This window comes from Sinohyriopsis cumingii, chromosome 3 (genome assembly GCF_028554795.1).
Source record: "Sinohyriopsis cumingii isolate HCF-2022 chromosome 3, ASM2855479v2, whole genome shotgun sequence".
NCBI classification, from domain to species: domain Eukaryota; kingdom Metazoa; phylum Mollusca; class Bivalvia; order Unionida; family Unionidae; genus Sinohyriopsis; species Sinohyriopsis cumingii.
In genome coordinates, this window is record NC_142963.1 from 7,272,723 (window position 1) to 7,288,075 (window position 15,353).

General features: G+C 37.4%; 1 protein-coding gene across 2 annotated transcripts in view; it reads left to right on the top strand.

Annotated features, from left to right (window-relative positions):
* The first annotated feature begins 2,520 nt into the window (after window positions 1–2,520).
* Window positions 2,521–15,353, top strand: part of LOC149802428 (inward rectifier potassium channel 2-like) — a 51,597-nt gene continuing 38,764 nt past the window's right edge. Inside the window, exons 1-2 of one of the 2 annotated variants that reach the window (XM_089951640.1) lie at window positions 2,521–2,796; window positions 5,432–5,605. The gene's annotated coding sequence lies outside the window, so the exon portion shown is untranslated. The remainder of the gene's footprint in view (window positions 2,797–5,431; window positions 5,606–15,353) is intronic. The other variant, XM_089951641.1, reaches the window with a different exon arrangement.

The window sequence follows — 15,353 nt, forward strand, 5'->3', positions numbered from 1 at the left end:
ATGATGTACTACGCCGATGTGAAGATAAAAAATCAACTACTACATTTCAAGGAAAAGTTTCCAAACTAAACCGTTAAAGAAGTGAGGTGACTATTGTGAAAATGACGTCACTGACTAGTCAGTCAGGGGACACAGAATTTGCTCGTTGCCGGACTGTCAGAACGGCTTGATAATTTACGGTAAGTCGGGTACAAATGAATTTTGTTAGCCCGTGTCACCCATCCCGCTTCGGCTGTCCTCGCTGTGCAGTGAAAGACCAAACCGGCCTTTGGAAAAGAAAAACAACCTTAAAGAGGAGCCCCAAATTTTGGGGAACGAAGCAACGATGTGAGCCTTGACTAAGGCAGATTAAATTAATAATGAAATACAAATCAGACTAAATCACACACTAAATGTAAACAAAAGTAAAATTCATATTAACCAGAACACATTTTGTAAGGTCAATTTCTTTATACGTTAACATCAAATCATTTGACCCCATGCGCATTATGACATCATAATTTCGACGATGTCAACAATCGCGCCTATGAACATTCGGAACATTCTCGTCTCTTTCCATGGGAGTGGAATGACTTCGAAATTCGAAAACCAGACTGAGATAAGGAAAGTTAGGTTTGCAAAACAATTAGATTTCTGTGTTGCATAGGTGAGAATAGCACTGACATGCCACACACTTCCCAGTCCTTGAGATGAAATATCTATTACTCGATGTGGAAAGTTCCTTCATTTCATTAATCTGGTAAACTAAATATGAATATTTGATTTGCTGCTTTACGGCATAGCAACACAATTCACAATTTCAATGGACTCGTCGTCACCATACAGTTGGGATACAGAATTTGAGCGGCAACCATTAGCAGCATTTGAACCTGTCTCTATGGATTTTGTACGTACAATCCTGATGAAGAGTGCACCAAAGTCATGTGAACTTGATCCAATTCCAACATCACTACTGCTTGAGTGCTTAGATCCAGTATTGCCTTCACTAACTGATGTTATTAATACATCTCTCTCATCCGGGGAATTCCCTTCATTTTTCAAAACTGCCGTTGTAAAGCCTCTGCTGAATTAACCAACACTAGACCATAACGATTTAAAGAACTACCTCCCAGTTTCTAATCTCCCATTCATATAAAAAATCTTAGAAAAGGTTGTTTTATCCCAGCTTGTATCTCATCTAAATTCAAACAGTCTTTTTAGCAATGTACAATCTGCATATCGCCCTTACCACAGTACTGAAACTACTCTTCTAAAAGTAGTTAATGACATTCTCTCTGCGTTGGATAGCGGAAAGATTACAGTCCTCACCCTCCTTGATTTGTCTGCAGCATTTGACACAATAGACCATGATATATTACTTCACCGTCTCCAGCATGTATTTGGCATTCATGATACAGCCTTACTGTGGTTCAAGTCCTACTTGGTCAACAGGACACAAATTGTATCTGCAAATGGAATACACTCCAGCTCAGTTGATCTATGTTGTGGTGTTCCACAGGGGTCTGTTATTTGGCCCGATCTCTTAAATATATACACTCAGCCGCTCTCAAGTGTCATATTTCATCATCCATTGTCTCACCAATTGTACGCTGATGACACCCAAATATACAAATCTAGCCACCCAACTGAAATTGATGCTACCATCCAATGTGTAGAGAGGTGCATTTCTGATGTGAAATCATGGATGACATGTAACAAGCTGCAGATGAATGATGATAAAACTGAGGCCATTCTGATCACAACACAGAGACTTTCTCATTCACATACTTTACCTCAAGCAATAAATATCAGCAACGCCACCTTTAAATTCACACAATCAGTACGAAACCTAGGTGTTACTCTGGACAGTACTCTCACATTGCACCAACATGTCATGAACATATGCAAGGCTGCATATCTTGAGCTAAAACGCATCAGCTGAATTTGCAAATATCTTTCAGTTGATGCCACTAAAACACTTGTGTGTTCATTAGTACTTTCAAGACTGGACTATTGTAACTCAATTCTGTCTGGTTCATCTCAGTATCTACTCCAGGAACTTCAAAATGTTCAAAACACAGCTGCTCGGATCATACTTAAAGTACCACGATCAGAGCACACCTCCCCGCTGCTCTGTACCCTACACTGGCTATCCATTCGATCCAGAATTAAACACAATATGTTCTCTGTGCTACATTTCACTGTCGGACTCTAGTCCAACATACCTATCTGACCTCACCCATGTGTACACACCAGCAAGATACTTACACTCCTCTTATGACAATCGTATACTCATTATTCCCACTATAAAAACAAAGTCATATGGACAGTGTTCTTTTGCACACCAGGGCCCAGGAACATAGAATGAATTGCCCACTGAACTTAGACACAAAGACACAGTGATCACATTCAAGAGTGCTCTCAAAACTCACTTATTTCGACTGCAAGAACAAACTTAAAGATCTAATAATGTTTCCTACCTGAAAGATTCTCAGCATGTTTTTTCTTTTTTAATGTTTTCTAATTTCATGGTGTTTGTTTTTGTAATAATATTATTATATGTTTTTTATCTTATAGGTGTTGTCTAATGTTGTAAAGCGCTTAGAGCTTCTAAAGATTAGGCGCTATACAAAGTCCTCATTATTATTATTATTATTATTATTATTATTCAGTGCCAAGGCAGTTGGAGTGAAGAGTCTTGCATAAGGACGCACCATGGTAGATGATCCAGGCTGATCCGATAGTAGGATTCGAACTCACAACCGTTCTGTCGTGAGTCTAGCAAGCTAACCAGTCACCTCGGCACCGAATATACATGTAAATGTATATACATAGGCACACACATACACACACACCATTTAACAGTTGCCGTCAGGTACGTGCTGCAAATACAAATACACATACGAGGGAAGCCAACTATCAAAATGTCATATCTGACTCGTTTTATTTAACAGAAACGAAACCATTAGCTGCACGACTCTTCTATATTTGGCATGCCTCATGATAATGAATCATTTCCACACATGTATTGTTAAAAAAGTACATCTGACCAATTTTGCACCGATTAAACCTGATGTATTAAAACGGACGGTAAAAAGTATGTATTGTCGGATAGAGTACAAAGTCTATTTGTGGGTTTTATTGGATGAAGCCGAGCTAAACAAGGTCACCAACAAGATTCCATGATTGGTTGATGTGAAAGTTATTTTAAAGGATTGCCTAAGATATAAAAAGAAAGAAATAGCTGATTCACTTTACGAACCCTAATCATATTAAAATCGGTACTTGTGAAAAGAACTGACATGTCCTTTTTAAACGATCGGGGCTTGAAATCTTTGACAATATGAGGCGGTTTAGTGTGAAATAATACTTGCGTTAAACAACAAGAACAAGAAACAGTCCAAACTTACCTTCCGTATACAACCGTCCCACAAATTAAGGCAAGAAAAAACCAACAGAACTAAGCGCCTCCCCCTCCCCAACTAAAGCCAGTTAAAATATCTGACGTACATAGGGCAACACGAAATCACCGAGCAGTCGGACGGCAAAATGTGGCTGATTTTTATAATCAGATTTTGTTGTAATTTCGAGCTCAGGTAATCAATTTCTGCTGGTAAAACTGCCATAAAAATGTACTCTCTCTCTCTCTCTCTCTCTCTCTCTCTCTCTCAATTTGCAAGAGGTAAACCTAACATCAGATCTAATAAAGGATACATGGCTTATAAAGGGAAGGGTTGGGTAGGCGAGACATAAAAGAGGGAGTGGAAGTAGATCTGGAGTGTCAGAATATCAGAATGCACGTAATGTATGGCAATGTGACATAATGTATGGCAGTGTGACATACTGTATGGCAATGTGACATAATGTATGGCAGTGTGACCTACTGTATGGCAATGTGACATAATGTATGGCAGTGTGACCTACTGTATGGCAATGTGACATAATGTATGGCAATGTGACATAATGTATGGCAATGTGACATAATGTATGGCAATGTGACCAATATATGGCAATGTGACATAATGTATGGCAATGTGACATAATGTATGGCAGTGTGACCTACTGTATGGCAATGTGACATAATGTATGGCAATGTGACATAATGTATGGCAGTGTGACCTAATGTATGGCAATCAGACGTAATGTATGCTAATTCGAGTTAATGTATGCCAATGTGAGGTAATTTATGCAAATGTGACGTAATATATGCCAATTTGACGTAATGTATGCCAGTGTGACGTAATGTGCGCAAAAGTGACGTAATGTATGCCACTGTAAGGTAATGTATGCCAATGTGACGTAGTATATGCCAATGTGACGTAATGTATGCCAATGTAACGTAATCTATTCAAATGTGACGTAAAGTATGCCATTGTAACGTAATGTGTGCCAATGGTGACGCAGTGTACTCCAATGTGACGTAATGTATGCCACTGTGACGATAATACAGCAGATACATAATTCGGGTCCCTCACAATAATGCCACAACGCTATTCTTCAAAATCATATGACAGGTTCTTCTTTGCTTTACTAGAGGTTAGAGTCTTGGTTCGGCTCCCGGGGTTTTCAGCGGGTTCTTCCTCCACCGAATTTACTGATCGCAATGAATCATGTGCTGAAAATGGCGTTAAACCCACAAAACCACAAACCAACCATCATTTTTTAAAACTTAACTCGGATCCAAAGATAACTGCTTGGACTGAATGTCGTACCAACAAGGTGCATACTTAACAATACAGTGTGATTATCTCGACAATCTGCATACTCTTTTATTGGTATAAAATCGAATTGCAGGATTACCACCAGTACAATAACTATTTTCAACGATATATATCTACTAAATAGAGCACATTACAGGGTTACCATCAGTACAATAACTATTTTCAACGATATATATCTACTAAATAGAGCACGAGAGGTCACATGAGATCTTATTATTGATTTTCTCTGTACGCGACGTTTAACAATTACTTTGTTCATTGTCAATTCACTGTGAAGCAAACGGAAACGTAGCATTTTCTTTCTTTTGTTTTCTAAATGACTTCATTGTATGTATGTATGTATGTATGTGTGTGTGTGTGTGTGTGTGTGTGTGTGTGTGTGTACGAGATATATTTTAAAAGTTATGAATATTTTATTGTAAAATTGTAGTTTCTTTCAGCCTGTCAATAAATGTTAGCCTGATCGATAAACAATAACAATCGGTACATTTATTTGCAGCGGCACGTACAGTACTGCAGACACATGCAGATGTATGCGTGTGACATAACCGAGGTAAATGCCAGTGAAGTAACGTATAAATATCGAAGAAGAAGAGAAACATTTTTGCAACTAAGCTACTGTAGACTCCAACTTTAGGGTACTCTCTGACTGATGACATGGTCGAATTTAATAAAGTTTAGATATTTAATTCTCTATCCTATAATTTGATAGTGGTTTCATCGTTTTTAAGGTGGTTGCGAATATGTGGAAGATGACCCTTGTTCTGGAAGACCATTATCTGTCAATGGTGAGTGGAAGTGGCTGCTGTGAAGCGGTCATTTGATCCTCCGTACAGAGTGGACTGTATATTATCAAAACCAAAGCTGTTTGCAGTGTATTGAAGAATCATTTGAAACTCAGAAAGGTTTGTATATAATGTGTCCTACATTTGTTGATGACTCACAAACAAACACAAAAAAACAACACCCAACCCCAACATATTCTGGTTAAAATTGCCAAACGTATATTCGCCAGTTATAACAAATAGTGACCAGGGGCATTTGAAAGAGATTTTCATGTGATGAAAGAGGGATTTTTTTGCTGTTTTAATCCCGACTAAATAAAAATATTAAAGTCTTGAACATAAAAATTGCCTGACGATAAAGAGTGTTTGTCTCTGATCGCGTAACTGGAACTGTTTATGTCTTCATAATATTGTCAGAAGTTATGAAATATTCCCAAACCACCCATCCGCGCACCGTTACCCACGATAGCCATCTAGTTCGTGATTTCCTGAAGGACATTCCGCATTTAACTGTAAGCATTGATGGCCGAATCCCGTTTTCAAAGATTCGCTGAGGGGCAACGATTTTAAAGCCGCCATGCGGGTAGAAGTAACTTATTAACGTATCAACAACGAAATTAAAAAATGATATACAATAACCGGATATTAGACTGAGAAGGTGTGCATGGGTACAAGAGGAGTACATTGTGCAACATTCACTAACAAATATAGCGAACTTATATCTAGAACATTTTACACATCTCGTATGTATGCAAGAATATATATATATATATATATATATATATATATATATATATATATATATATATATATATATATATATATATATATATATATGAATATATATATATATATATATATATATATATATATATATATATATATATATATATATATATATATATATATATATATATATATATATATATATATATATATATGGCTGTTGTCATTGCTTTCATTTTACATGCCACTTGTACATACGTATGAAAATATATTTGGCTGATGTCAGTGCTTCAAGTTTTTCATCCAAACACTACTTGTGAACAAGCTTACTTTTAAAACACTTTTATTTATTTATTTTTATGTTGTATCGTATAGAGTTTTAGAAGAGTGCGTGCGTGTGTGTGTGTGTGTGTGTGTGTGTGAGCAGCAGAAGGGATTCACAGACCAGATTCTTCGTCGAAAATGAGAGCTTCTACAGGAAATAATTTCGTGGTGACCTTTATTTTCATTTCTGAAGGCTGCTACGAGGGTCATTTTTCGTCATTAACAGACTCACGTGACTATCGTCACTATACAAAAAACATCACCGCATGGGCAAATGTTTTTTGAAACAAATTTTAAAATATTTGATCAAAATAAAAATATTGTCATAAATTAAAATCACTTGTACATGAATAATAATGAGCGTCGGAGAGCCACATTCTGCTAGATTAGCACGAGAAAAATTAGCGGCGATAAAAGCGTATCTTCCTGTGAGAGAATCTGTCAAGAGAAAAATAAGAGCAATTGAGGATGCGAAACTTGGATTCAGTGAATAATCCACGGAGTTATTTAAAACAATAACTAAAACAACCGAGCAAGTTATATTTGGAGATATTAAAGATCCTGAAGTGAGAAAACGCGGTGTTGTTCCCGTGTTAAAAGATATTGAGGAACGAATTCGACTTCAGCCGCCACCTGTGGTTCAGGTTGTGACTGGACCCGCAACCGCGGACGCATCTCAGCAAGTAGAGGAAGAACTGAAGGAGGAAGAAGGAGCTGTTGGTAAAGTTCCTGGAGCCGAAAAATTTACTGACGAAGCTATTGAAAATATAAAATCCATGAAGCCAGCTGAGATAGTTAAATTTACCGCAGAAAATTATGATGTTAATCGAAGAAGAAAACTTATGAAACCCAAGCATGCTGAAGGTGTATCTCGTGAACAGTGGGCAAAATGGATATATTATATATATAGAGATGTCAGCTCGGTTAAAGGTGATGATCCTGATTATATTAAATTTATTGAATTAGTAAATGATTATGCATCACAACCAAAAAAAATATCATTACAGCCGCCTCCGCCTGAGAAATCGCCTCAACCCGTACAAAAAGCTCAACCACATAAATTTTTTTACTGAAGATGCTCTCAAGACTCTTAAAGACTAGGATAAATTAATTAATATTGCCAGGTTTGGCTTTGATGACAGAAAAAATTATTTGAAACCAGAACATATTGACAAAATAAAAAAAAACATTGGATTCAAGCGGTATATTTTGCTTCTAAGAAAACAAGTGTCGACGCCGGAGATCTAGGATATAAAGATTTTAAAGAAAAAATAGCTAGACAGCGACAAGAAGAAGAAGAAGAAGCTAGATAGCGACAAGAAGAAAAAATAGCTAGACAGCGACAAGAAGAAGAAGAAGCTAGACAGCGACAAGAAGAAGAAGAAGCTAGACAGCGACAAGAAGAAGAAGAAAAACTAAAAAGAGAACCTGAAGAAGATATTCCACCAGAACAAGCAAAAATAAGTAATGTGCAAGTCGAAAAAATGTTTCTAGAAAAAGCTCTTGAAAAATTAAGATCACTTAGGCCAGATAGTGTGGTTAGAATAGCTGCGTTCGAATATGATAAGAGAGGAAATTATCTAAAAAAAGATAATGTTAAGGATATTTCTCATCATGATTGGATCCCTGCGGTATATTTTGCCTACAGAGGTGGACGAGTTGATCTTGACAATCCTGGCTATAAGGAGTTTAGGAAAATTATGTTTCAAGAACGAATCAAGGCTGCGATGAAAGAGGAAGAATTTTTCTCACCGCCGCAATCGCCAACCAAAACCGGCAGCGGTTATAACACAATCTGTCCTGATAGCGTCGTCAACGATGTATCTCGACTAGAGGTACTTATCGGAGAGAAACGAGCCGGAAATAACTCACGTGAAATAATCAACGAAGCTTCGGACATTTGTCAGCGATTATTTCGTGGTGGTATCATAGATGTGCACATTTACAGAAATCTCATCGATGAACTTATTGACGAACATAGCGATTAGATTATAGTGAATAAATAATGATTGTTCACAAATATCAACGTAGACCAGCGCAAGTTCGCGTGGTGAATTCCCGATTGCCCGTATACAAATATATTCACGGCAACGGATTAGGCGATACCATAGCAAGTTTTGTTACAAGAATCGCCCCAAAAATTGGACCCGCCGCTAAGCAATTAGCAATGAAAGCCATGGGAGTAATTGGCGAGAAAGTTCTCTCTAAAGTCGGTGATTTGGCAAGTAAAAGTTACGAATTTGTTAAAGGTAAAGTTTCAGATTTAGTAGGTAGAAGGAAAAAACCGCCACCTGAGCCAGTCAAATTACCCGGCACCGACGTGATGCCTAGCGATATTAGTAAAATAATAAATGGCGCGGCAAATCAGAAATTAGCGGAATTAGTAAATCAGGAAGTTAGTAAAGAAATTAATAAAGAAGTTAGTAAAGAAATAGCGCGTCAAGAACAACAAATTCCAGCAAATACGAGTTTTATATCAGGTATTGGTCTTCATTTTAGAAGATAATCTTTATAATAATGTTTGCACGGACATCCAACGAGGCATTCGACATGGACGAACCCGTAAGTAAGGACACATCGGTGCGTGATTATCAATTTTATTCGTACTACGCAGTTGATCCGAACAGCGAAAATCGCGTTGAAATTCAGGTTCATGGCACAACAAGATATTTTCTTCCATCTGAGGCGTTTATCGAAGTTACCGGGGAAATTTTGAAGACAGACAATACCACCTACGACGCAAATTTTAAAATCGGATTTGTCAATAATGGCATTATGGCGTTATTTAAGAGCGCCACATACATGATTGATGGAAGAGAGATCGAGTCAGTTACACATAATGTTGATATTGCTACGACAATTATCGGCCTAGCTAGGTATTCAGACGATTTGACCAGATCAGCTGGTCCTAGCATGATAATACTGATTCTCCTGATCATGTGCAGTACATTGCTAGACGACCGAAAAAACAGGATAACACTGACGCCGACGTCGAGGAAATGATTATCAATACTAATCCTAATTACAACCTCGGATTTGCCACACGACAGGCTATGATAACAGTAGGTCGTAGGAGATTTTCTTGCGCAATTCCGTTATCGCATGTATTTGGATTTTGTAGACATTTTAGAAAAGTAATTTTCGGAGCCAAACACACAATTACTTTTATTCGAAACGGCAGCAATAATGCCATCTGGCGAGATTACGCTCGTAATGTTGATGGTAGCCTTAATGCGGTCAATGATGCACCCCTCAACGGTAAAGTAATATTAACTAAATTTACCTTGTGGATGCCAGCGATAACTCCGTCGATGTTCGAAGATCAAAAATTACTATCATTCATGGATCATGGTGGTAAATCAATTATGTCCTGGCTAACAACAACTACCGACTCTATCGATGTAAATATTAATGGTAATTTTACCTGGCGTATTGCCTCACAACAAGGTGTCTCTGCACCCAGACATATATTTATTGCTCTTCAAAACGCTAACAGGCGTCATCAGCATCGTAGTCATATGATATTTGATAATTTTGAGGCAACAGAGGTATCATTGAGGATAAATGGACAACAAGAACCATCCGAAGAAATATCGATTGATTTTGAAACTTATTCGACAGCTCGTGCGTATCATCGCATATTAAGTTATATGGGTCGAGATCAAAATATTGACACGGGATTGCAAATATCACAGTTAGATTTCAATACTCGTTACCCAATCTATTATTTTTCGCTGGAACATCTTGATTTGATAAAGCAATCTGTCGTTGATATACATTTCAAGGCTAGAATTAACACAGGTGGACCCGCTAGAGCATTCGCGGTGATACTTAGTGATAGAACTATGCTTTTAGAAGGCATTAGTCGCCGAATGAGAGTCATTGACGCACCAGTAGAGAAAATGTGATCTAAATTTAGATCAAACTAATTAATATAAATGGCATACGATCATGTTAGTGTGACTCTGACTCCTGGTCAGGTAAAGAAACTCCAATCGTCGATGACGAAAAAATGCGGGGTAAAATTAACGTTGAAAAACACTCAAATTCAGGGTGGGCCAAATAAATTATCATTAACTAAGACTCAACATGGACGCTTCACCAAGGCTAAATCAGCGAATTCAGGCGTTCATGTTAATCTTAGTCCTGGCGCGATCAAAGATATGGTTAAAGTTGGTGGAATTTTCCCGTTTCTCGCTGCAATTCCAGCAATACTAGCTGCAGCTGCTCCGGCTATAGCAGCAAAGGCGGCTATAGCAGCTCCTATAATAGCGAAAGGCGCACTAGCAGGTGCGGCCGGATTTGGAGCCAGTAAATTACTAGAAAAAGTAACCGGAGGACGATATGGTAAAAAATAAAAAGGCGGCAACCTGGATCCAAAATCATTAGCAATACTAGCTCACGGAGATTTAATCAGGCAGGCAATATTAAGTCAGAAGCAGCCAGGATTCGGACGCAGCCTAATGGCCCCGGCATCGATGGATCACAGAGAATTAATCAGACGGGTGGTATCAGGCAGCGGCGCTTATCTACGACGGCCGAGATACGAAGACGGCCTGAGGCAACCAGGAGTTTATCCCAAATTCGGACGCGGCCTGAGGCAACCAGGAGTTTATCCCAAATTCGGACGCGGCCTAAAACTAGCATAACGCCGATGTCAAATTTAGATTTATCTAACGAGGCAGCGCGTAAAAATATAAAATTCTTCAGAGGCGTATTTATGCGAGATCAACTTCCTGACAAACCAAACATTAACGAGACCGGAATAATAAATCTCGATTCAAGTATTGGTCCGGGAACACACTGGGTTGCCTACGCAATTAATCCGCGTGAAGCTATTTATTTTGACTCATACGGGTTGGCTCCACCGAAGGAATTTCTTAAATACACATCAAAGTTGAATATTCCAATTTTATATTCGACGTTATCGACGCAGACACTAACAGATCCACCGATATGTGGACCCGAATCAATTAATGTTCTTGATGCAATTTCACGTGCAATTGATCCGTATCGCAAAACATTACTTAAATATACGTCTAATAAATATGGTTGACATCTACGGACGATTGCTTTATGGGTTAAAAAAAACTCCAACTGATATTGATATTGATTTATCCAAATACGCAACCAAAGATGATTTTAATAATCTCCTATCAATAACAGGAATAGATCCTGACGATGTCGCTATTTTTCAAGATCAGCACGGGAAATTACGAACCAGCAACGTCAAAATAGGCGATATAATCAAGCGAGACGAATATAACGCTCACGTGGGTGAATTCAACGTTATTAAAAAAGTCAGCGAGGACGTTGCGGCGCTGAATAACTTAATAACGAACATTAACAATTTGATACGCAATAAGGTTGATATGTCGTTGTATGACGGAGAAATTCGCGATTTTAACATGAAAATTCTAGATATTAACACGAAAATCACTGAAATTAAAACTACCGTTGATTCATCTAGCGGAACAATCGCGCTGATTCCTGGAATTATCACTTTTATTAAGTTTCCACTAAAAATAACACCAAATCAATTTTTAAATTTAACATTCACGACGGCGTCGGGATTAGCAACATGGACGCCAGAAAATAACACGTTTACGTAGACGGCGCCGATTACTGGTCTGTATCAGTTATACGTTTTATCCAAAGTGAGATTCAGAATAATATCTAGAAAATATAAATGGCGACACACCAGCGACAGATTCCTTGGATTCTTAAATATTCCGATAGAGAAAGATTCCGAAGAAATATTTGAGTTAGAACCACCAGAGAGGGTCGCAATGGCGTCAACTGATTATTGGTGGTGCACGGAATTTATCGCCGAAATACCTTCATCATTTAGTTGGACACAAAATTAATAATGAGCGACTACAGATATAATCAGGCGCGTTCATGGCAGGATTCGCTGAAATTATCCGTAGATACATATACGATAAAGGTAAAAAAATATCAACGCAGATTAGTTGCCATCGACGTGGCCGTGTACGCGACAAGTGCTGTCATTGCTAGCGCTGGAATAATATTATCCGCGGTAACAATGATGGCGCCCGTCGTCGTAACTATCGCTGTTTCTGTATCAACGACGATAGCTAACGTTGCTAGTATTATTGCGAAAAAAATATCTTCATGCACGAGTGAAAAATTAGCCTCGTACGTGAATAAATTAAATATAGCGACGAACGCGTATTCAGAATTATCATCGTTGCTTTCTGAAAGTCTCAATGATGGAGTTGTATCCGATTACGAATTTTCGCTAATGTTAAAGGTTATCGATATTAATAATGTCGGAGCTGGATCAGATTGTGACAAACACAACACCGCCAACAACAACAATGATATCGGTAAACTCGACTAAACCAGAATTTAACATTAATTTTTCAACACCAATTCCCGTCAACGATATTGCGTTATCGCAGTTGCGTGTTTATTACAGTTGGCCTAATATTAGATCAGAATCATTTGGTGGTTTATCATCAAATAATATGCTTGTTTTCGCTAATAAAAATAAACCTGACGGTACTCCGGACTGGATCACCGTTGGATTACCAACAGGTAGTTACGAGATCGACCAAATTAACGATGAACTCATCTACAAAGTAAAAAACATAACCACAGAAAAAGAACCAGGAATAAAAATATCCGCGCATGAACCAACGCTGACGTCGATGATTGAGTTACCATATATCGTCGATATTTATAAATCTTCGATCAGATCCATATTAGGTTGGCCTGAAAATGAACCACCAGCGCCGCCGGTGCCAATAGAACCTAAAAAATCCGATTACGTCAGTGACAAAGGAAATTATCATGAAATTATTCCAACATATGAAGAAAAATTGAGTAAAATTAAAACTTACACCTTTGAGGCTATTGCATCGCCAGGTGATGGATTTCGGTTTGTATTTTATGGTAATGGAGAATGGGAGATAAAACAAGAAGTAAGTGGTATTCATGAGCGTTCTATATACTCATGGGTTGGAGAACAATTAGAATTATATATGTCAGATGTTATCAAAATATTTTAGAATATTAATCAAGAACATAAAAAACAACTACAATTATTATGACAATATTTTCAAGAGTGTATTTTTAATATATCAACCTCATGTGATAAAATTATTTCGCGCGCAGAAGTATTAAATCAGCTTGCATCTGACATGGAATATATTAATCAGCGACTAATTCAGGTTGTAATTAAAAATACACAAAAAAGATAAACAAGCGATTTATCAGACTCCCCGTGATAGATAAACAAAAAATGGATGAGGAAAAACGAAAAATGGATGAGGAAAAACGGAGACACATACAAATGCACGATTTTAGTTATATATTTATGACCAAATGCAAACTAACCGAAGCAACACTGCCAAATTATAAATTTCCCGGCTATAGCGTACCTGAGATGAGAAAATCCGTCACTGACACCATTGATGAATTATTTTTGCAATTACACGACGCATGGAGAAAAAAATTACCGCCAGCGTCGATACTTAGACACGATAATGACCCAAATGGGCAAGGACGTCATATTTCGCCGGGCATCGTAAATATGTCCGATGTTGTCGCGGTTAATCTTCACGCGGACGTTATCGATGGTAGTTACAGCGTAGACGCAGATGTGTCAGAACGAGCGCAACAAGGATTCGTTTTATATTCGTTTTCTCCAACAACTCCACCTGGATCTTTGATTGTAAAAGAGCCGGTCAATCTGTTTTATTTGCGATGTCATAATCGATTATTATCGAGAATTAATTTTAGATTAACAAATCAATCTGGACATTTACTTGATATACGCGGAGAAACACTAAGTATTAATCTGCTAGTAAAATCGTGAGAACCTTAAGGTTCTTGATTTTTGATCTTAACTTGTCCACCGGAAAAATAACATTAAAAAAACAAGATAAAATACGGCAAAAAATTCAAATTTATTTATTTTTTTTAATTCTCAGAATCATTTACTAGTTTTTTTAATTGTCTAGCGCGAACATTAATAACTTTTCTCGATTCATATTCGTCAAATAATTCCGATCTGATTCTTTCTACGGCTGTAGATAGCGCAACAAAATCCTTGATTTGTTTCTCGTTGACAGATGCCAACGACTGATACATTGCTGATTGAATTTTCTTTATAAATTTATATTCAGATGGCAGAACATATCTGTGCTCGAGTTTATTTTGAGCGAGTATCTCAAATTCAGAGATAATTTTATCTGTATCTAAATCTATATGCAAATTTATGTTTATTTTTTAAATCTTCGATTGCATCAGTTATATTGTTGATATTTTCTTCGTTCATATCATAAATATTATATCTTTAAGTAATTTTTTTTTGTGAGTTAATCAAATATTACTGGGATATAAGAAAACTTAATCCAGTTGTTAAGTGTGCATGAATACGCCAAATTAGTTGTTTTATTTGCAACATGCTGAACTGAACGCGGATAAATACTGAAATATTTACCAGCAGCAGTCATCGACGTAAATATCATTTCCTCGCTAGTTTAAATATTTGTTGATTTAACCGCCCTAGAATGCTTGGAATATTTGCCGGTATTACCATGTAGTGAATTTTCACTCTGAGTGACAGCTCTGAGATTTGATAATTTATTACTGAGTTTATCTCCATCGATATGGTCAATAACAAGCTTATCTTTGATAAGTCCGTGAAAACATTCGTATATAAATCTTTGAGAAAGATAACTTTTTTTCCTCTCAAAAGTAAATTTAAGATAACCAGAATTGCTGACGGTACCAACGAAATTTTTTGTTTTGCAATTTCTAACGATACCATCTCGTGATGCCTCGTAGC